Below are 22,936 nucleotides of genomic sequence, written 5' to 3' on the forward strand. Positions count from 1 at the left end.
TTGTGTTTGTAAGCCTGATAACCTGCCTACCCACGAAGGCGTGTTCAGACGTAAGCTTGAGATCGCTCAAAATATTTACTAATGTATTTCTTATATTTTAAGCAAAACTCATATAAATCATAAAGTACCGTTTCCAATTTTAATGCTTGTTTCCAAGACCACCGGTCATTAATTCAGTTATCCTCCATCCGTCTTATATGTTATTACAGTTACTTGTAGTGAAATTCGTTCACTTGAGTTTGGTCAGTGTTGCTGTAGACTGGTCTTCATGGGCGAAGAATCGCGTTCCTTGGTAAAATTTGTATGTAAAATATAAATACTTTAAATTTGTTCGGCTTCTTCGTGGCAGACACTTGTCATTGGGCATTAAGCCGTTTGCTTGATGAGTTTATGGTCTTGACCCGTAATTGTCCGTTAACGAGCAACGCCGTATGACAGTTCATACGTTTACTGCAACTGCTCATACTTTAACTTACTGGAAAATTTTATTTTGGCGATATTTGTTGCTTGTAAACTGAAGGGGATCACTGCTGCAGCTGCAGCGGGACATTGTGCGGAATCAGCGGCGACCAGCCAAATTGTGTACTCGACTGGGATTCGAATCCGGGAGCTCCTGCTTAATAGACAGGTGCGCTATCCACCGCACCATCCGGGTCACGGCGTCATCGCTGGTACACATTTTCGCTCTTCGCCTCTGAGACCGCTAATGTCCTGCTACAGCTGACAGCAGTGATCCCCTTCAATTTACATACAACGTTTCACGGCTGTGGATACTGCGTAGTGTCTGTTCTTTCAGATGTTTCTTCCTTTCTTTTTTAATATCATCTTACATGTATGCATTTCAAGGATTGTTTTCACTGATGTGGTGAGTCGTGGGCTTAACTGCATTGTTCATTAGTTATCAGTGCATCTATTATTGTGTGTTTTATTACTGTAAAGTGTTTGTTTCTGATAACAAATTGCTGTTCAAGTACACTTTATTTGCTGGTCACAGTATCTTTTCACTCCCTACAGCTTAGAAGCAGAAATCACAGTTTGGAGATTGTATCAATTTCAACAAATTTCGCTTGTTTTATTATTATTCACGTGCCTGCTCTTGGGCTCTTTATTTTCTCGTGAACGCCGAGTTAATAAACCAAGAGTGGTGTCGAAACTGTTGTTAAATCACCCAGCACCCGGAGTCTTTGCAGTAATTTACGGTTCAAAACTGCTAACCGTAATTCCTCCCCCCCCCCCCCCCCCCCCTCCCTTCCACCCTAGCAAAATATGCATTTCGGTTTTCCTGAAACTGCGAGGCCCGAAGCATGAGCTAAAAGTGCAATATCGATAAACGACCTCTGTCATATGAGTAACTGTACGAAAGGAGCGTCAGATAGACAGGTATTTAGTATAGTAGGTGCTGCAGTTGACGATCGAGGCAACTTACATTACGTAAGGAACTGTCGTAATAAGTAGATCGTTCTGTCATGTGTAATTAAGAATAACGTCTTTCGTAGGCTCGAATCCCGAAAATGTTTTTAAGTCACGTATCGGTCTTATATCTCTGTGATGAAATACTCGCGTGTTTCTTTATTGTTGATTAAAGTATAAATCGAAGACCTACTGCCGGCCGCGGTGGCCGTGCGGTTCTGGGCGCTACAGTCTGGAGCCGAGCGATCGCTCTGTCGCAGGTTCGAATCCTGCCTCGGGCATGGATGTGTGTGATGTCCTTAGGTTAGTTAGGTTTAATTAGTTCTAAGTTCTAGGCGACTGATGACCTCAGAAGTTAAGTCGCATAGTACTCAGAGCCATTTGAAGACCTACTTTATGGCTTATCGCAAAGAGCACAATCTGGTGAGACAGTGGAAAGAACCAGGTAACGGTCCAGTTACAAACTGTTTTTTATTCCTCATGGCAAAGAGATGATCATGAAGCTTACTCTGTTGGTGAATAATGGGAGAAGGGTGAGAGGTCAGAAAAATATCATTTTATTAATGATGTTTTAAAAGATTTCTTGCGTGTCTATTGCTAAGGAAGCCCAAGCCGCCAGCCAACTTCTCGTTCCTGGGATCGAAGTACCCAGAAGAAGTGTGTGAATTTATTGGAGGCGCCAAACAATGATCTAAGAAAAGAAAGTAACATATCTACCACCAGCCGCTGTTTCCTCAAGATTCAAGAAAAATATGTTGTTCGTTGATTCGGGAGAAGGGACCAAACAGTGAGGTCGTCGGTCCCATCGGATTAGGGAAGGATGAGGAAGGAAGTCGGCCGTGTGCTTTCATAGGAGCCATTCTGGAATTTGCCTGGAGCGATTTAGGGAAATCAGTAAGTAAGTAAGTAACGGGAGAAGGGCGACAGTTGGGAAAAAATATCCTTTCATGAATAATGTTTTAAAAGATTTGTTGCAGTTATAATGCAAGTGACCTCCTAGTCGCCGTACAGCTGCGCGTTTCGGGGAATGCAATAGTTGTGAAACTCAAGTGAATGCTGGTTGGGTGTGCGGAACAATGATCTAAGAGGCAAAGTATCAACAACCATACGGTGTTCTGTCGAGAAGGAAGACAAACATGGCTTTGTAACATAGTCCAGAATGAAAACAGTACGAAGACTGACTGGCATTCAGAAAAGATATCTATATGGTGCCAAAATCGGCAATTAACCGTAAGTAATGAGAAGTGCGAGGTCATCCACATTAGTGCTAAAAGGAATTCGTTCAACTTCGGTTACACGATAAATCAGTCAATCTAAAGGTCCTAATTTCAAGTACATACCTAGGAATTACAATTACGAATAACTTAAATTAGAAAGAACACACATAATGTTGTGGGGAAGGAATACCAAACTCTGCGTTTTATTGGCAGAACGCTTAGAAAATTTAACAGATCCGCTAAAGAGGGCCTCTTTTGGAGTATTGCTGAGCGCTCGGGGATCCTTACCAGATAGGATTAACGGAGTACATCGAGAAAGTTCAAAGAAGAGCAGCACATTTTGCATTACCGCGAAATAGGGGAGAGAGAGTCACTGAAATAATGCAGGATTAGGGTTGGGCACCATTAAAACAAAGGCGTTTTTCGTTGCAGCGGAATTTTCTCACGAAATTGCAATAACCAACTTCCTCCAGCGAATGCGAAAATATTTTGTTGACACCGATCTACAAAGGGGGACCGATCATCATAATAAAATAAGGGAAATGAGACCTCACACGGAAATATATAAGTGTTCGGTTTTTCCGCGGGCTCTTCGAGACTGAAATAATAGAGAATTATTGTGAAGGAGGTTCGATTAACCCTCTGCGAGGCACTTAAGTGTCATTTGCGGAGTACTGATGTAGATATAGGTTGTAACAGCGCCAGAGCTATTGCAGTAATTTCTACTAGGTGCATTGGCTGTAAGTTACTGAAGAACAGATAGTGTTTTAAATCAGTGAGCAATGATTTCTTTCTCAGATTAACTGATGTAGAATTGGTTATTTATTTTCAGTATCTTTGCGGAATGTGCAGTTTACAAATCACTACGTGAGGCTAGTGCAAAAACTTATTCTTTAATTTAACATTTTGTTTTCAGTTTTTATATTTGCAACACCTGTAGAGGCTAGATATTCTTAAGCTGGGGCAATAGTTGTTATTTTTGCACTGGTAACTTAATTTTCCCGCGACATTTTTTATTTAGGCTTCATTTTGCGCTGATTCACCGCAGTCAGATTATAATAACTGCATTATTGATTAACTTTAGCGCCCGGGATGGGAGGCAATCTTCAATAACATTTAAAAAAATCTAATCTTAATTTTAAGAAACGGAGTCACCACAGTCAGATCCAGATCGGAACCGCACGGCGGATGAACGACTCTCGTCCGTTACATCGGTCATTGTGCCATCCTGAGTGTCGTTTTTAGTCCGTTTTCCGCACTTGTTTGAGCAAATGAAAGTACGGTCCCCTGTCTTCACCACAGAAAATACGATACACAAACATTTACATCGCGTGCATGTCTACATCCACATCTACGTCTACAATCGGAAAACCATTGTGAAGTGCGTGGCAGAGATTATGTCCTATTGTACCAGTTATTCGAGTTTTTACCGTTCCATTCACGCATGGAGCGCAGGAACAATGACTGTTTAACTGCCTCCGTGTGCGCTCTAATTAATCTAATCTTGTTCTCACAGTCTCTAAGGGAGTGAAAAGTAGGAAGCTGTTGTATATTCCTAGATTCACCACTTAAAATTGGTTCTTGAAACTTTGTAACTAGCGTTGTCGGCATAGTTTATGTCTATCTCCAAGAGGCCGCCAATTCAGTTTCTTCACTATCTGACACTTTCCCACGGGTGATACAACCCTCCGACTACCCGCGCTGCCGTTATCTTTATACTACATTATCCCCGGGTTCCACAAACTTGAAGAATAGTCTAGAATGGGTCGCACAGGTGATTTGTAAGGAATCTCCTTTGTAGACTGGTTGTACTTCCCTCGAATTCTAACAACAAACCCAAGTCTGCCACCTGAGCCTAAGTAATCATTCCAGTTCATATCTCTAAGGACCGTTACCCCCAGCTATTTGTGTGAGTCGAATGATTCTAACTGGGTCTCATCTATGTTGTAATCATAGTATTCTACATACTTTCGTTTTGTGAAGAGAAAAATTTTACATGTCTGAACATTTAAAGGAAGTTGGTAATCTTCGCACCACTTTGAAATCTTAAAAATCTGAGTGAGTATCTGTGCTGCTTTTTTCAGGCAATATTTCTCTATAGATACGTACCAGGCGAGTGTGTGGCTGGATGACGTAATTACGCAACCGTCCGTAAACAACAGGTTAATCAGATCAATTTTTTGCATTGTGAAAGAGAATTAATCACTTCACTGGTTTCATATAACACAGCGAGACTTGGTTATATAATCGCTGATTATTGTCTTGTAGTAATTTGATAGCAACCAGACTTGTCATCCGGCCACTAGAGCGGAAATAATACACCACGAGCAGTCTCTCCTTCACCTTCGTACCGGTTCCTTGCAACATCCTCGGGACAAAATTTAAGTCTCAGGACAAGTGTTAAAACATTTGAGACTTGAAGAGACGCTCAAAATCTAAGATATGTTTTGAAGAAAAAATAAGGTTCATTTTAAAGAACACTCATCGAGACTGTTTCTTCGACTTGTGCCGCCTCTTGCTAGCTAATAGCTTCGCAATGAAATACCGGGTGCCGCCGGTTAATCACCCGTGCTGACACAGAATAAGAGTATTCGGCCTAAAAATCGGAATTGCTAGTGCGACTCTGTACCCACGGAAACGGAACTTAGCTGCGCTTTCACACAAACTCTCCACCCTTGAAAATGATTTTGACGACCACTGTGGAACACACTTCTTGTTTCTACAAGCTGATGTAACTGCTGAAATTTATCCAGCTAGATGCTACAAAACTTCGCAAGGACCTATGAGAGGCACCACGCTTTAACATGTTTCAAGTAACTAGAGTAAATGCAAGCTGCTAACTGTTTAAAATTGCGTTGAATTCGGGAACTTGGCAAGGCAAGGTACTAGGTTCGAGCACAGGTCTGATACAGTTTTATTCTACCAGGACGCTTCAAAACAGCGCACACTTCGCTGCAAAGTGGAAAATACAATATTGGAACTCCACAAAATACATAAAATTTCCAACTCCACTCTTCCACTAACTAGAATCACGTATAGGATGTAGAGATAAAGTCTTTTCTACTGTTTTTCACTCTACAGCGTCCAGAAATTTCATGATGTCACGGGAAATCCTTCGGACGGAAATCCTTCGGACTCTTCGACTAGCCGACAGTCTTAGACAGCAACCTTCATCCTTCATTGGGCAACTTTCCAAAACCCAGCTGCGATTGAATTCATGAAAAGGGAGTACATTCTGTTATTCTGCGCACTGGACGCTAAAATAGATTCACGCTGTCCTTTCAATATGTATAATACTTTACGAAACAGTTGATCCAAAGATAATTTTCAGAGCATTCTACCAGAACTCCTAATTTAAGACCGTTCGATTTTTATTTGTATGCCATTTTGACGAAAATTCGTATGGCTTAAGACGTAGGACGTATTAAGACTAGAGACATGTGCTTGCAATTCTGTTAACCCAGAAATGGTTGTCGCTCTACTGGTGAACCAAAGCAATATGACTACTGCCCAACGCGAGACTGAATGCCGCTTGGTGCTGTATGGGAACGTGACGCGATAAGTCAAGTGTATGAGAGGAGCAAAGGCTTAAATGGAGTCATTCTAAGGACCATATGGGTCGCAAATGACGAAATCCACTATCAGCCACTTTAACAAAGGAAAGTTATGGCCCTGCACCTGGGAACACGCACACTGTCCAATAATATTGTGACCACCAGTCAAAAGACTGAAAAACCACCTTTCACAGCGGGAACGCTGCGAAACGTGCAGGAAGAGAGTCAGTGGGGTTCTGGACGGAACCGACAGGCACGTGAAGCCGTGCCGACTCCAGTGCTGTGGCCGGCTGCACTAAATTTCTCGGTTGAGGATCCTTGGCGCGAATAGCTCGATCGAGATGATCCTACAGATTCTGGATGGACTTGAAATCCGAGGAGTTTGGTGGTCAGGGAAACACGGTAGACTCATCGTGGTGCTCTTCGAACCGCACACGTGCACTAAGAGCCGTGTGACACATCGCATTGTTCTGCTGATAGGTGCCATCGTGCAGTGAAAGATCAATCTCCATGGAGGACGAAAATGGTCCTCAGGGACAGATGCGTACTTGTATTGATCCACTGTGCCTGCCAGAACGACCAGATTACTCTCGCAATACTAAGAGAATATTCCCCAGACCAGAATGCATGCGTTTCACGGCGTACGCGTTAACGGCCAACCGTTCGATGGGGCATAAAACGTGGTCATCTGATAAGGCCACCTGTCTCTCTACTCGACGGACGTACACTTGCGACAATCGCGCGTGTGTGAACTAGCCGCTTTCTGCAGAAGTGCATACGCAGCAAAGTTCACTGACCGGTCGTTGGGGAGACACTGTTGGTAGCCCATCGGTTCGCCTCTGTGGTCAGTTGCTCAATAGTTGCACATCTATTTGCCCGTAGACATCTCCACAGCCGTCGTTCATCCCTGTCATCTATGGCCCATGGTGCGCCACAGTTGCCTCGGCGGGGGTTTTCTATAGCGCCATTTCGCCGAAGACGGTATGTCCTAACCACGGCAGCATGAGAATAGTTTACAAACTTAGCCGTTTTGGAAGTGCTTCCATCTTTGGTTCGAAATCTCATGATCATGCGCTTTTGGACGTCAGATGCAGCGCTCCGTTTACGCGTTTCGACAACGGCTGCACTGTTTTTGCGCTTCGCTTCCCTGACACGTTTTATATCCTCTTCACTGCTAGTGCTGCAATCTGACGTCTGTGGGTGGTTATTGCACGTTGACTTCGAGTACAGGCTGTGGTCACATTGATGTGACTAGATCGCGTGTCTCGGAAACGATGAAGCTGTTCGACTGCGCCCTACTGTCGTAAGCATCTGTGGAAAGTGGGTGAAGCCGCGAAGAACGACGAAACCACGAGCAGGCGACAAGATGTTGTACGCCAAACCTCGTCCCAGAACGTGAAGGTCGGCGGCTTTACAAGGCTATAAAGAAGGTTAGGCGGCTATCTGTGCCAGATTGACAACAGATTACAGGGCTGGTGCAGGCACAACTGTCTCGGAGCACACCGTTGTTTTAAAGGGGCTGCGCAGCAGATGGTCTCCACTGTTTTCATATCCAGCCAACGACATCAACACTTACCATTGGTTTTTGTAGTGGGCAAGGGACTTTCAAAACTGGACATTGGGTCAAAGGTAACGTGGCGCCGGTCGGGTGAATGACATTCCTCATTACGCCAGATTGACAACCGTGTTCGGATCCACCAGCACTCATGTGAGTGCCTGCTCGAAACATACACTTCGCTGCGGACGCAAATCGGTGGCGGTAGTATTACGCTATGGGTCACGTTCACCGGAGCTCCCATGGGACCTGTGGCAGTAATCGAAGGCGCCATGACAGCTGTGGACTACCTGAATGTTACTGCGGATCGGCTGCATTCCTTCACGCTCGATGCCTTTCCCGACGGCAATGCCACCTTCCAGCAGGATAACTGTCGTTGTCACGAGAGAGGGTCATGTTGCAGTGGTCAGAATTCGTACTGATGTCTTTGCCACAAAGTTCGCCTGTTCTGAATCCGATGATACACATCTGGGACGCTGTCGGATGCTGGCTCCGGCTCGGAGCTAGTGCATAGACTTTTGGTGCCACACACTTCCGGCAACCTACCAAGGACCGGTAGCAACCCCGAAGAGACTTTCAGATGGTCGTAATCTTTTGGCTCGTCAGTCTTCATCAAAGTTTGAGTTCACTGCATATCTAAGAGATCAAAACTGTTTACTTGTCAACATTTGGGAAGACTGTAGACAAGGTTAGTTTCTTTATCGCCATGAGGTATTCTGTTTCTGCCCTATATTACTAACAGCTGAACAAATTGATATCTCACACTTTCCTGAAATCTCGCATACGTAAATTTAGCTCAGGAACTTCATGGAGATATATAGAGTGTTTATAAATGAGTATTGGGGTTTTAACGCTTTATAATATTTATTATATTAAACTTACAGTTATAAATGATATGTCAAATCAAAGAGCAACTCAAACAGTTTTACCAAGAACCTTATAAATGTTCAATGTGAGCACCATTTGTCACACGGCAGACATCAAGTCTATAGCCGAGTTCTTCCCAAACGTTGATAAGTGTGTCTTCAGTGATCGTAGCTACACCTGCTTCAATCCGGTTTCCTAATTCAGCGAGGTCTGCTGGAAGCGGAGGCACGTACACACTATCCTTGATGAAGCGCCAAAGGAAAAAATCGCATGGCGTTAGGTCGGATGAACGTGGAGGCCATGCAAAGTAAGCCATGTCATTGGGACCCTTGCGGCCTATCCGGCGCTTGGGTACAGTGAAGTTCAAACAATCTAGCGGATTGCGGCGGAAACATTGCGCGCTGCGCATGCGCACTGGTGCCAAACACAACTGTTTGAGTTGCTCTTTTATTTGGCATATCATTTATAACTGTAAGTTTAATGTAATAAATATTATAACCGAACACTTTGCGAAATAATATTTTAATATTTTGAAGGATCAGCCTCAGTTGCACAAATTTTCTCGTCTTTACCAGGTTTCGGCTAAATTAATCTAGCCTTCTTCAGAAGCATAAAATTACAATAAAATGCAATATGCTAAAAATTCTTATACTACGCGAAATTTTAAAATGTGTACAAATACTATTTTCAACACAAACTTGTATATGTTTAAATGGACACCCCCTATTACTTCGTATGCAATCAACAGCATGAAAAATCACAAAAATAATGCCGTTGGTTGCATCGCAATACGTCAATTAAATCCCAAGAATTTCCGAAGCGAAGTTGACGCTTGAAATAAATGAAGCACACAGCTAGCACACGTCCTGAGACTCAAGCGTGCACCTCTGTGTTAGTGGCTCACGCAATGGGAAGGTATGCACAATGCACAAACATAAAGAAGTAACACGTCCAACGCAAAGCTACGTTTTTCAAATTGTAAATGTTTGTTTATTCTAGCGAAATAACAACTAGAGCTACAATTAGAGATAACACACTTGAATTCACTTTGCTTAACACATTTACTAGTGTCCTGTCGCCTACAGAAACTGTATTGTTGCATCAGTACACGTTTGCAGACGGGTAACGAGAGAGTGTTACACAGATTGTAGAGTTTCTACAGATATTGCCGTACACGCCGCACACACCGCATATCTTCTACTGCCGTTGGGGGTTCTTGATACACTCTCTCTCTCACTGCGCCCCAGAGAAAGAAGTCTAATGGCATCAAGTCGAGGGACCGTGCTGGCCATCGGACAGTACCTCCCCGCCCCTTCCACCTATTTGGGAATGTCACCTCTAGAACGTCTCCGGCAACTTTTGCACTGCGCGCGGGACATCCATCATGTTGGAACCACACTGATACACGAGTTTCCAATCCTAGATCCTACATGAGGAGGGTTAGTGTATGTTGAAGAAATGATGCAAATCGCTGTACATTCAATGTTCCACGGTAAAAATAAGGACCTACAATACAGTTAGAATTACTTTATTTGTTTTTTAAGTAGTTTCTTTTTAAAAGGAAAACTGAAGACGAATCATGCGTAGTTTCGCTACGAATCTCTTCATTGATAAGTTAAAATGACAGCTGTCCTGGTATCGATGGTGCGTGTTGCGCAGCATAGCTCTTTGGCCTGGCAGGATGCGTGCTTGTTTATTGGGAGGCTCTTTGGTTTGCGGCACCGTCAGACTAAGGGCGCCCATACGATACGTTGGACGGGGGAAGGGTGGGGGCTAAGTCGGGGGGTATGGTGTATTTTTAATATTTTGTAAGACGAATGGCGACTTGCAAGTTGCAACAAAAGGTTCCAGTTCCGATCGTGTTAAAAACTTTCGTAATATCGACTTTAAATCACTTTTATTTTTTAAAAAAAAGCATGATTACACTAGTTTTTTTGCAAGTTGCTCACGAGTTAACCAATTTTTTGATCTGGTCATGGTTCTGCTGGCACAAGCAGTCTCAGATTACTTTCCCGTATCATGCTGGTAACAAATCTGGTGGTGAGATCGCTAGATACTATTTGGGTAAAGCAACGTATTGCAAAGGTAACTGGTTGCGTTCAAGGGGAAGGAGGAGTTTGTTTTCCGATGTAGTTAGGCACGGTAAATCTCTTGTCATTACTTCTGATTGAAAACGGAGCTTCTCGCGCCAGCTAAAAGATCCCGCGATGAAAGCCGCCGCTCTTCGTTAGCTCTTCTCTAATTCTTCTATTAACCCAATCAGCTAAGTGTTTCAGATGAACAATACTCACTGATCGGCAGAAAAAGTGCGTTGTAAGCCGCTTCGTTCGTTGATAACAGCCTGGCACCTGCTTTCGTTACAATTTGTTTCATGTTCCCATTCCAGATTTGTTCGCTGCGGTTGATTACTCCTGAAGGTTCTATGGTAGCTAACGTTTACAGTGACTTCTCGCTAACAATGTAATTGGACACTAGTGGTTTTAAGAATGAGATTTTCACTCTGCAGCGGAATGTGCACTGATATGAAACTTTCTGACAGATTAAAACTGTGTGCCGGACCGAGACTCGAACTCGGGACCTTTGTCTTTCACGGGCAAGTGGTCTACCAACTGAGGTACCCAAGTACGACTCACGCCCCGTCCTCACAGCACTTGCCCGTGAAAGGCAAAGGTCCCGAGTTCGAGTCTCGGTCCGGCACACAGTTTTAATCTGCCAGGAAGTTTCATATCAGCGCACACTCTGCTGCAGAGTGAAAATCTCATTCTGGAAACATCCCCTAGTCTGTGGCTAAGCCATTTCTCGCAATATCCTTTCTTTGAGGAGTGCTAGTTCTGCAAGGTTCGCAGAAGAGCTTCTGTAAAGTTTGGAAGGTAGGAGACGAGGTACTGGCAGAAGTAAAGCTGTTGAGGAGGGGGCGTGAGTCGTGCTTGGGTAGCTCAGTTGTTAGAGCACTTTCCCGCGAAAGGCAAAGGTCCCGAGTTCGAGTCTCGGTCCGGCACACAGTTTTAATCTGCCAGGAAGTTTCACTAGTGGTTTTCTTCGCCTATTTATGGCAATACTTCACGTTTATTTATGTTCAGAGTCAATTGTCAGTCCCTGTAACAGCCATTTTAAATCGTAAGTTATTCATCAGTTTCTGATGGAGTGAGATCTTGTTTGCGTATTTGACGATTAGTCACATAATTGAGGACATTAATCTATGTGGCCATATTGGTACTGTCAGGGAAATGCAATTTCTTATAATTTGATACATTCATATGTCTTTAGCACTGAAATACATTTGAAGTCTCCATTGAATATCCATTGGGCAGTGTTCAGATTCGAAAACAGTAAGGCTTCTATTTATACTCAACGTAAGTGAAAACTCCAAACTCTTAGAGATATTGGTTCATGAAGGCCGTCGGGTACGAGTATTTCACGGCAGCCTTCCCGCCAAGTTGTGGACACTAAGCAGAGTAAACACAGGGACGCTTAGACACGCGCCCAAACACACCGTCAGGGAGCGGGACTGTGGTCGCCCGCCAACTCCGGGGGGAGCAGCGCAGGCGGTGCAGTATTTACATGGGTGCGCCGCCCGTTCTGCGGTCTTCGCAAACAATGGGACGCGTGTGCCGCTGCCGCTCAGCTCTGGTCTGGCGGGCTTCCCCCGGCGGGACGCTTTACGAACGGCCCGAGTGCTGCGCGGGGCTGTTTACCGGCTGCTTGCGGCTTCTGCTGCGCGGTTAAAAGTGGATTACGTACACACTGGAAGCGCGCTATCTGTAGCGTGAGATGGCCCATCACCACCCGTTCCCTGTGCGCTCCAGCCCAGCAGCTAGGCATATCGAATTAGCTGCTGGGCGACACAAAGTCATCCCTAGCTGTCCACCATCGTGACTTCGAATCGCCAATTTGTAAACAAGACAACTGTCGGTGTATAGTGACTGATTAATTGGTGATTATTGTTTGTAGTAGGTGACTAAGTTCCTCTAGAAATAGCCGTGCTTCAAGATAAGCCTTTTATAAAACCCCTAAATATTTTACTACGCGACCTGACTGCTATGAGGAATAATTCGTATTCAATAGTGTCATCTTGAAAAATGATAGTTCATTTAAATAAATTGGTGAAACGAATGAAACAGAAATAAAGATATGAGATTCTATTTAACCTAGCATTTTTATTGGATGCTAAGAATATAGGACACTGAGATTACATGACGCACATGGTGGCTAGGGCACAGTCATAGAAAGACCTACTACATAACGTAAATTAAAAGGACATATACGAAAAAAAAGAAAGAAAATAGCGAATGAAATACCGGCTTGCTGCATCCGATAACGAATCACAAATAATACGTAAACGGAACAGAATCTGCTCCGCATTAATCCTGACCGCAAAAACCACTGCCTAAGAAATCCACCGCTTTCAATATGCTCCGTCAAGCACATAGCTGTAGAAAAATGCTACCTTCAGTGCCACAGTAGACGCGTGGGAAAGAACTCTTTCCCAGGATAATGCAGTTCTCGCTTCCCACGCCCGGGTTCCCGGGTTCGATTCCCGGCGGGGTCAGGGATTTTCTCTGCCTCGTGATGGCTGGGTGTTGTGTGATGTCCTTAGGTTAGTTAGGTTTAAGTAGTTCTAAGTTCTAGGGGACTGATGACCATAGCTGTTAAGTCCCATAGTGCTCCGGGCCATTTGAACCATTTGAACCAGGATAATGCAATGCAACCACGTCCATTTGCACACCACATATCACACAGGCAAACGTAAACCTTCAATCAAGAACACATTCTAACAGATTAGAACTGAAGGAAAGCGCTTTAGAATTACACGAATGTGGTCGACGCAGACATTCTCCCAGTTCCGTGGTTGTGACTGAGCGAAAGCTGTTTGAGTGGCATACAGTGGACGGTTGCAAGTTGCAACTAATTTCGGCTGACCAGAGGCATTTCTTCTGGACACTCCAATGCTTTTAATAGCCTAGCTCCAAAGAGACAGGTTCGCGCACACCCAAAGCTTTTTGCGTCCGGTATCGTTGCTATCTCGTAGAAGAAAATTCCTGCTAGCCTTTTAAAGGGACTATACATCTCAGCTTTGCGAAAGTTTAATACATACTGACGAAATTATATTCCCTTGAGGGATTTTTCTGCAGATATGTGTTATGTAGTATCAAAAGCAAAAGGATCTCACTATCCTGTTAACTCGACTTTAAAAATGAATAAATTTTCCGTCCTCCATACAAGAATCGGATTACAAGAGTAGATAATTGTCGGTCACATACTATACTCATTGCTATAAATTACATGCACACCTCAAGTTTGCTCGCTTTAGATGCGAGGTGGCACACATGTAAATATACGTGCTATACAATAACGCATATACACTGAAGCGCCAAAGAAACTGGTATAGGCATGCATATTCAAATACACAGATACGTAAACGGGCAGAATACGGCACTGCGGTCGGCAACACCTATATAAGATAACAAGTGTCTGGCGCAGTTCTTAGATCGGTCATTGCTGCTACAATGGCAGTTTATCAAGAGTTAAGTGAGATTGAACGAGGTGTTATAGTCGGCGCACGAGCTCTGGGACACAGAATCTCCAAGGTAGGGATGAAACGGATATTTTCCGTTTTTTTACGACCTTTTCACGAGTGTACCGTGAATATCAGCAGTCCGGTAAAACATCAAATCTCAGACGTCACTGCGGCCGGAAAAAGATCCTGCAAGAACGGGACCAACGACGACTGAAGAGAATCGTTCAACATGACAGATGTGCAACCCTTCCGCAAATTGCTGCAGATTTCAATGCCGAGCCATCAACAAGTGTCAGTGTGCGAACCATTCAATGAAACATCATCGATATGGGCTTTCGGAGCCGAAGGCCCACTAAAAGAGTACCCTTGATGACTGCAAGACACAGAGCTTTACGCCTCGCCTGGGCTCATCGGCTCCGACATTGGACTGTTGATGACTGTTGCCTGGTCGGACAAGTATCATTTCAAATTGTATCGAGCAGATGTTCGTGTACAGGTATGGAGACAGTCTCACGAATCCGCAGACCCTGCTTGTCAGCAGGGAACTATTGAAGCTGGTGGAGGCTCTGTAATGGTGTGGGGCGTGTGCAGTTGTAGTGATATGGGATACTGATCGTCTAGATACGACTCTGACAGGTAACACGTACGTAAACATCCTGTCTGATCACCTGCATCCATTCATGTCCATTGTACATTCCGACGGAATTGGGAAATTCCAGCAGAACAATGGGACACCCCACACGTTCAGAATTGCTAGAGAGTGGCTCCGGGAACACTTATCTGAGTTTAAACACTTCCGCTGGCCACCAAACTCCCTAGACATTAACATTATGGAGCATATCTGGGGTTCCTTGCAACGTGCTGTTCACAAGAGATCTCCGTCCCCTGGTACTCTTACAGATATATGGAAAGCCATGCAGGATTCATGGTGTCAGTTCCCCCTAGCAAAGAATGGTTCAAATGTCTCTAAGCACTATGGGACTTAACATTTGAGGTCATCAGTCCCCTATACTTAGAACTACTTAACTTAACTAACCTAAGGACATCACACACAGCCATGCCCGAGGCAGGATTCGAACCTGCGACCGTAGCAGCAGCGCGGTTCCGGACTGAAGCGCCTAGAACCGCTCGGCCACACCGACATGCTGTTATCTTTGGCTGTAAGATGTCGCCAGCGAGTGTATCTCCCTCTGGCATGGCCTGGAGTTCCTGCTGGCTGGGCCCAGAAGTACAGTATGAGAGTTGATACGATTATGGGAGTATTAATGGAGGAATCAAGCAGAAAGGAGGCCTTGCGCCGCCATCCACCTGTCTCTGTGTTGGCGTAAATTTGGAAATTTGTGGTAAGGTCTTATGGGACCAAACTGCTGAGGTCATATGTCCCTAAGCTTACGCACTACTTAATCTAACTTAAACTAACTTATGCTAAGGACAACACACACACACCCATGCCCGAGGACTGGAACCTCCTACGGAGGGAGCCGCGTGGACCGTGACAAGGCGCCCGAGACCGCGCGGCTACCCTGCGCGGCGTAAACTGGGAAGGATATGCAGCGGCCATGTTGGCCTGTGTTTGGCTTCAAGTGCCGAAGAATCTCACGAGTGTATTATTAAAAACCTATCCTATCGACAGTCAGAGGCTTTACCGGAATTTCTGGTTGCGCCGGTTCTGTTTAAAGGTGCTGAAGTCCGCGACTCCATGGAATTTCAGATCGAATTGTATGAGCAAGAACATATCTGTTAAGAAATTCTGTTAAATATTTTAATTTGATCTTTGTATACTGCATTTTATTGGAAATTTCATCTGTGAATTTTAAATGTCCGTGGCGCCTTTAATTTGGGTTATGTTAAAAAAATTTCTGTCTCTAAAAGGAAGCTTATTGGGAAGCTCGTTAGCAGTGTGATATTTATCCGTGATTTTTTTTTACTGCTTGTATCAGTTTGTTACAAATTCTCGCCTTCGTCGAGGCAAATAACTATTAGCTTATATTAATTCTGGCGCACGGTGTTGGTCGATGTTTAATATCATCACAGACTGCCTATTCCCGGTATGAAAGTAGACTTTCGTATTGCACGAATGTTATCAGGGTTAGAGTGAAGTACCGTGTGACTTATGTTTAATTTAAATATTTTGAATAAAAGCTGTGCTCAATATGTAGTTGCCGTTTGGCGAACACTAACCTTCTTGCTGTTCTTGGCTCCACTGTGTCTTATTGAGGCTAATGTATTGCTTATTCTGCTTCAGGTAATGTATATTGTATGTTAATTTTAAGTGGATTATATGGGAATTTTAGTTTTAGGACACATTCTCCGTTCTGACATTGGCTTGGTCTGTGTACGAGACCACGAGCCGTAGAATTTAAGACAATTGGCTCAGGGTTGGCGCAATCATTTGTTCCAGTAGAATTTGGTATGACTATTTAATTCTGAGACCCAACGGCCTTGCCGCAGTGGTAACACTGGTTCCCGTCAGATCACCGAAGTTAAGCGCTATCGGGCTGGGCTAGCACTTGGATGGGTGACCATCCGTCTACCGAGCGCTGTTGGCAAGCGGGGTGCACTCGGCCCTTGTGAGGCAAACTGAGGAGCTTCTTGACTGAGAAGTAGCGCCTCCGGTCTCGTAAACTGACATACGGCCGAGAGAGCGGTGTGCTGACCACATGCCCCTCCATATCCGCATCCTGTGACGCCTGCGATCTGAGGATGACATTGCGACCGGTCGGTACCGTTGGGCCTTCGGGGCCTGTTCGGACGGAGTTTAGTTTATTTAATTCTGAAGTTTTGTTAAGAGACTACTAACTTGTTAGAAAACTGTTAAACTTAGAATATCGCTCCATAAGAAACTGCATTAATTATTGGTACCGAAAATATCATTTATTATAATTTTGGCTGTGACTTGATCTTGCACTTACTGGAATTTATTTGTGCTACAGGGAGTTTTGTTTGCTCACCTAACCTTGCCAGGCCCGCTCATTCTGGGCTCAGTCGGCTTACACAGTCGCCTGTTTATGCAATTCTGAGCACAAGCCTTGGGCAGCGAAAACTCGTGCTGTCCGCCTTCTGCAGCGTTATTTCTTCGAAGCGCAGCCGTGGCCTTTAATGCTGCTGTTTAAAGTTGAAATTTTAGAGCAATTCTGAGTCATTCTATTTGTTAAGTAAAACAGGCCCTCCTTCCGTAACATTATTGCTTCTTCAAGTTATCCAAACATTTTACAAGTGGTTGAGAACGTACCGGTAATTCTTATTTAATGTAAATCTTAATTATTTGAATATTATTGTTGAACCCTGTAAGCCTTGCTAAAATGCCTGTTTTATTAAATTTCAAATATTTTGTTACCCTTTGGTCATTTTTTGTATTTTAGTATAAGAATTTTTTGGCAGTAGCCTATTATGTGGTCGGTTCAGTTATATTAAATTTTTCATTGGGGTGTTCTGCTCTCTCCGACAAACAATAATTGCATGTGAGCTATAATTGACATTTTCTGCCCTCACTGGTCACTGTTCAGCACTCAAATCAATTGTTGTTTAATTAAATTCAATCTGTGCAAAATAAGTTGTACGTTACACCAGTGAACGAACTGTGACAAATCCCCATGGGTCTAGCGCTTCCTCATTTTCCTTACTGGACAGATTAACAGGCCGTACTTTCATATTTCAACCAGGGCTACCTTTTCTTAAAATTGGTGAATTTAAACGCTTTTAATGTTTGGGCACTTACTACATTGTAGTTTAACATTGACAAGACATAGCAAATGATTAGTACCAATCAGCAACAGAATTTGTTACCAAAATAAATGAGACAAGCTTGTAAATTTTGTCATCATATGCAGATACACAAAATATTTAACAGAAAAAAGATGCCGATAAAGTAAGTAGTATGACAGGAATAATTCAGAACTTCTTCAGTCAATGTTTTGAATCACTGCTCCTCGAGGAAGTCCGATCGCTCATGGGAAGCAGAAATATTTGACTATTTCATTCATCATTATTGATGTTTTGGAAAGCTTGCAGCTGTTTCCAGAATGAGATTCTCACTCTGCAGCAGAGTGTGCGCTGATATGAAACTTCCTGGCAGATTAAAACTGTGTGCCCGACCGAGACTCGAACTCGGGACCTTTGCCTTTCGCGGGCAAGTGCTCTACCATCTGAGCTACCGAAGCACGACTCACACCCGGTACTCACAGCTTTACTTCTGCCATTGTCATTCATTGTTTAAATAATGAAACACAGCAACATTTACGTATTTTTCATGTTTAGCATAACGCGTTTCGAGAATTTCTCAGTATCGTGATAGAATATTTTTAGAATTTTGTATTTTGCCTCTCTTGCACTGCAGCCGTATCTGAGGTTAAAAGACATTGTGGTTCCTCCATTGCAGAAACGACAACTCATACTGTTTGTGAAAATTCACACTGTGTGTGTGGTTTTCTGCATATTGTGGAACGCTCATTACTTTCTACATCAAAAAGACGACACAGTATAGTGTAAGAAAGGCAAACACATACAAAAATCACACAAAATACTTTTGTAAATATTGACACTTGACAATGAGATTAAATTCTCGAAACGTGTAGTACTAAGCATGGAAAGAAAGCGCATTAGCATGCGCAGTAGAGACCGTTTGAAATGGTCGCAACGAATCTATTGGCACTCGAGTCTTATATCTTATACAAATTAGCATAGCATACACAGCAGTGGATATACTGATGTTGACAATTAGGAGCATATACGACAGCAGAGCTTGCTAGTGAGTACAAAATACGTAATAACATAATATACGGCAGCTGGTATATGTACAGACATGTTCTATCGGTATACAGGGGGCGCATTTATCTTGGCCACTCAAAACAACTTTTTGTTAAGAAGCATAATAAAATATGTATCAAGCAAATGTTGTTTAGCTACCAGTGTGACATTAACCATTCTTTCATGTATCTTTATTCGTTACGAAGATAGGAACAATAGTACCTCTTTTTAAATAGCACTCAATATTTTTTATTCTGTTATAAACTTCTTCTCCCGAAGACCATTTAAACACAACAGTCAGTTTAATAAGAAACAGAAAATCGATCTTCAATACCATTTCTAGTACTGCAATCTTCTGTGATCACAAAAGGGGAGTGGCCGAGTGGTTCTAGGCGCTTCAGTCCCGAACCGCGCGACTACTATGGTCGCAGGTTCGAATCCTGCCTCGGGCATGGATGTGTGTGATGTCCTTAGGTTAGTTAGGTTTAAGTAGTTCTAAGTTCTAGGGGACTGATGACCTCAGATGTTAAGTCCCATGTTGCTCAGAGCCATTTGAACAAAAGGGGACAGAACATTCGATGGAGCTGAAAGAGGTGACCATTGACAGTGTTACACTGTCACATGTTGAATAAAAGAATTCATTGCTGCTTCCAATGAATTATAAGCAAGCACGATACGTCCCTGCATATTTTCTGGAGTTGATTGAATATCGCGAGAGACAACGTCTTTTATGCAACCTCAAAAAAGAAAAAAAAAGTCCATAGGAGTTAAGTCAAGAAACAGAGCAGGCCAATACACTGTTCCTCCAAGATAAACGCATCTGGCAGAGCACGACGTGCTCGAAAGGCGTTATGTGATGGATATTAATCGTCTATGTACTATATAAGGCTTCTGGTGCTTAGTAGTACTTTATACAGAAGAAGAATAAGTATTCACGTGAGAAATCTGGCACGCGCCCTGCTATTTATATCACCACATGAAATAAAGGCAACTGAATGTAGTATGAAGCTCCCCACGCCAGAAATTAGGAAGAGGAGGAGATTAGTGTTTAACGTCCCGTCGACAACGTGGTCATTAGAGACGGAGCACAAGCTCGGATTACGAACGGGTGGAGAAGGAAAGTGGCCCTGCTCCTTCGAAGGTACCATACCGGCATTCGCCTTACGAAATTTAGGGAAATCACGGAAAACCTAAATCAGGATAGTCGGACGCGGCTTTGAACTGTCATCCTCTCGAATGCGCGTCCGATGTGCTAACCACTCCGCTACCCCGCTTGGTCGAGACATTGACGCTGATGCTTCGCCTGTCTAAGCCACCGTCTATTTTCTCTGGGCCAATAATGCATCTTCCTCGTATTTACTTGGCCTTTACTCCAGAAGGAATATTCACCGGTACAAATAATATCGGAGAAAAAAAGTTCTGGTTGGGGATGAGGATTTGCTGAAGTGTCCAATGACAGAGCTGTATACGAATCTGGAAATCATTCCTATGCGTATCTTGGTGTAAGTGTATATAAAGATGGAACTGGATGCTGTGTTCATGGGTTTTAGGACTATCAGTCTCCTGTTCAAGCTGTCGTGTGCTCAAGTGTGGACTCTTTGGAACAAATTCGAGAAGAATGAGAAGAATAATTTCCGCAGCTTTTTCTGTACAAGTTCTATGACGACCCTGTTGGCTTGACTTGGGTTGAAACTTTTTGTTTCCGGAAGTCACAAGACAAGGAACCATCTGTCGGGAAGGTTGGTTCTTATCAGGATATCGGTGTGTATAGTTCATGTGGTTGAGTAGTATAACCCTATCTTCAACCACAAAAAATGTAATGATGACGCAGTTTTTAATCAAGGACTGACCTTTACTGTACACGACACATTGTTTAAAAGTACTACAGCACGGTGCGCTAGTACAGCAGAGTCAGTCAGCTTTGTGTTACGTTTTTAATAAAGTCATGTTTACGTGAGTGGTACATGTGATAATTTTCGAACAGGTCTTGATGAGAGGAAGTGCATTATCGAATAAAAAAATGCAGGGTGCTATTTAAACAAGCTGCACTGCTGTTCATATCTCCGCAATGAACAAAATTACAAGAAAGGAAATCATGCAGGTTAATGTGACCTAGATTTTCTCGTCGTAATTGATCAGTGGGTATTCAGCATTAATGCAGCTGTCTCCATTAGGATCTGAGGGCTTTCCTGTTACGTGTCCTCACTACGAGGACTCCAGATTGGTTGAATTCCAGGCAGCGAGTACACAGCAAAAGTCGCAGCACCTGAAGGGACAATAGGGCTGGCCATCGAAACATTGTGCACGAAATGGAAAAAGCAACACGCTAATATCCATTAATGCTGGCGAAGTCCCCATGGTAGCTGAACAAAATTTTCTTAAATGGGGTAACCTGTATACACGAAAATGTACAGCGAGTATCATAATTAACAATGAAAACTTACAGAGATGAAAGTGTACGATAGCACAAGCAAAAGCTTTCCAATAAACAGTTTGCGAGGTAACTGCGGATGTATGGTTACGAGTTGCCACTGACTTCAGTGTGAAATATTATCCTAGTCAGCACAAATCGAAGCTATCTGAGGTGTAAACTTTTCGCTTTTTTTTTTTTTTTTTTTTTTTTTTAAAGCGCTGATATGACACTTCCTGGCAGATTAAAACGCGCTGACCACTTTTTTTTTTTTACATTCGGTGTAACAATAACAAACATAAACTGCTCCTAGCACTTTTTCTTTAAATATATAAGACGATGACTTAATAAAATAAAATTTTTCTGGGAAACGTAAATAAGTGGACTTTTTTTTACATAATAGTGAAAAAAATAAAATAAAATATCCTGCTTCTGTCAGTACAAAACAATAACGTTCTACGTTCCTCTTTTAGGTGCGTACCTCGCTAATCCCGTCATACCTCGCGTTGGTGTCGGGTACGTCTTCACGTGTGTTTGTGGATCCTCTCCACTGTCCTGGTCCTTTCTTGTTCTGATACTTATAGACAATAATTACATTCTCCTACCCGGGACACCCCAACTGGGTGGGGGATCAAGCAAGGCACTCCCTAAAAAAATTGCGTAATATGATCGATATCTCGGATGTCTCATAAGCTGTGAGTGATGTTCCTGTAGTAAGGCCCAAAAGTCAAGCACATTCTTACTGCCGTCTCGGAAAAGATAACGCACAGTCAAACCTCGAATCCAAGTCACTGCGTTTGTCTTCGTTCGGGGATAATACGTCCTATCTGGGAGAAGTAGTGTGTGTGGTTCTATTGTTTGCGGCCCCACCCGAAGGAGGAAGGCGATCATTTTTTTGACCAAACACCATACGTCCGCCGAAGGACCGCATATCAGGCGATGCTCCTCAGTGTCTATAACATTGCACTGCGGACACAGTGGCTCGTCCGCCATATGAATTGTATGCAACCTGGAACGAGTCACGTATTTCCCATTGACCACCTGATACCACAGTGCGCGCGTTCCCGTATCAAGGTGTGGGTGGTGCACTGTACGCCATACCACTGACCACGTAACCGTTGGTTGGCGGCGCTCTACGGCATTATTCGGCCGTCGTCGAGTCAAGATGTGATATATATCACGTGCCGTTGCCGTCCTGGTAGTTGGTAGTTCCATATGTACATAACTGTGTTCCACAAAGAAGGTTCGCATATGGGCAAGCGATGGTGAGATGTGAGCCACCGCTACAGGAGCCGAACGAGAAGATGGAGCGAGTTCGTCTATCAAGCTGCCCGTCAGACTTGTCTGGTGTCGTGTCCACATCTTTATCATCGTGGTTACATAAATAGCCACTGCTCGGTCGCGTACGTGGACTAGTCCAAGACCTCCACGACTACGAGGAAGGGTGAGGGTTTCGTATAAGTCACTACCTAATTAGGATCAAATTTAACTCTTGGCCCGTTGATGGGGCATGTGTTTCAGGAGTCATGGGGTTATGGTCGAAGACGGATAAGTCTAGTACGACCTGTACCCTGGGCTGCAAGAACATCTTATCTCAGTCCTCTGGATTCTTCTCATGTCAAAAGTGAATATAAGAAACTCCCGTTGATACGGTTGAAA

At 43.6% G+C, this 22,936-nt stretch overlaps 1 protein-coding gene and 1 pseudogene across 1 annotated transcript in view; one reads left to right on the forward strand and one right to left on the reverse strand.

The window, feature by feature from the left end:
• Positions 1 to 22,936, reverse strand: part of LOC126211576 (protein rhomboid) — a 245,627-nt gene that overhangs the window by 158,688 nt on the left and 64,003 nt on the right. The gene's annotated exons all lie outside the window — the stretch shown is intronic.
• LOC126208022 (5S ribosomal RNA) lies at positions 16,554 to 16,670 on the forward strand (annotated as a pseudogene).

The sequence above is a fragment of the Schistocerca nitens genome, chromosome 1 (assembly GCF_023898315.1).
Source record: "Schistocerca nitens isolate TAMUIC-IGC-003100 chromosome 1, iqSchNite1.1, whole genome shotgun sequence".
Taxonomy (NCBI): domain Eukaryota; kingdom Metazoa; phylum Arthropoda; class Insecta; order Orthoptera; family Acrididae; genus Schistocerca; species Schistocerca nitens.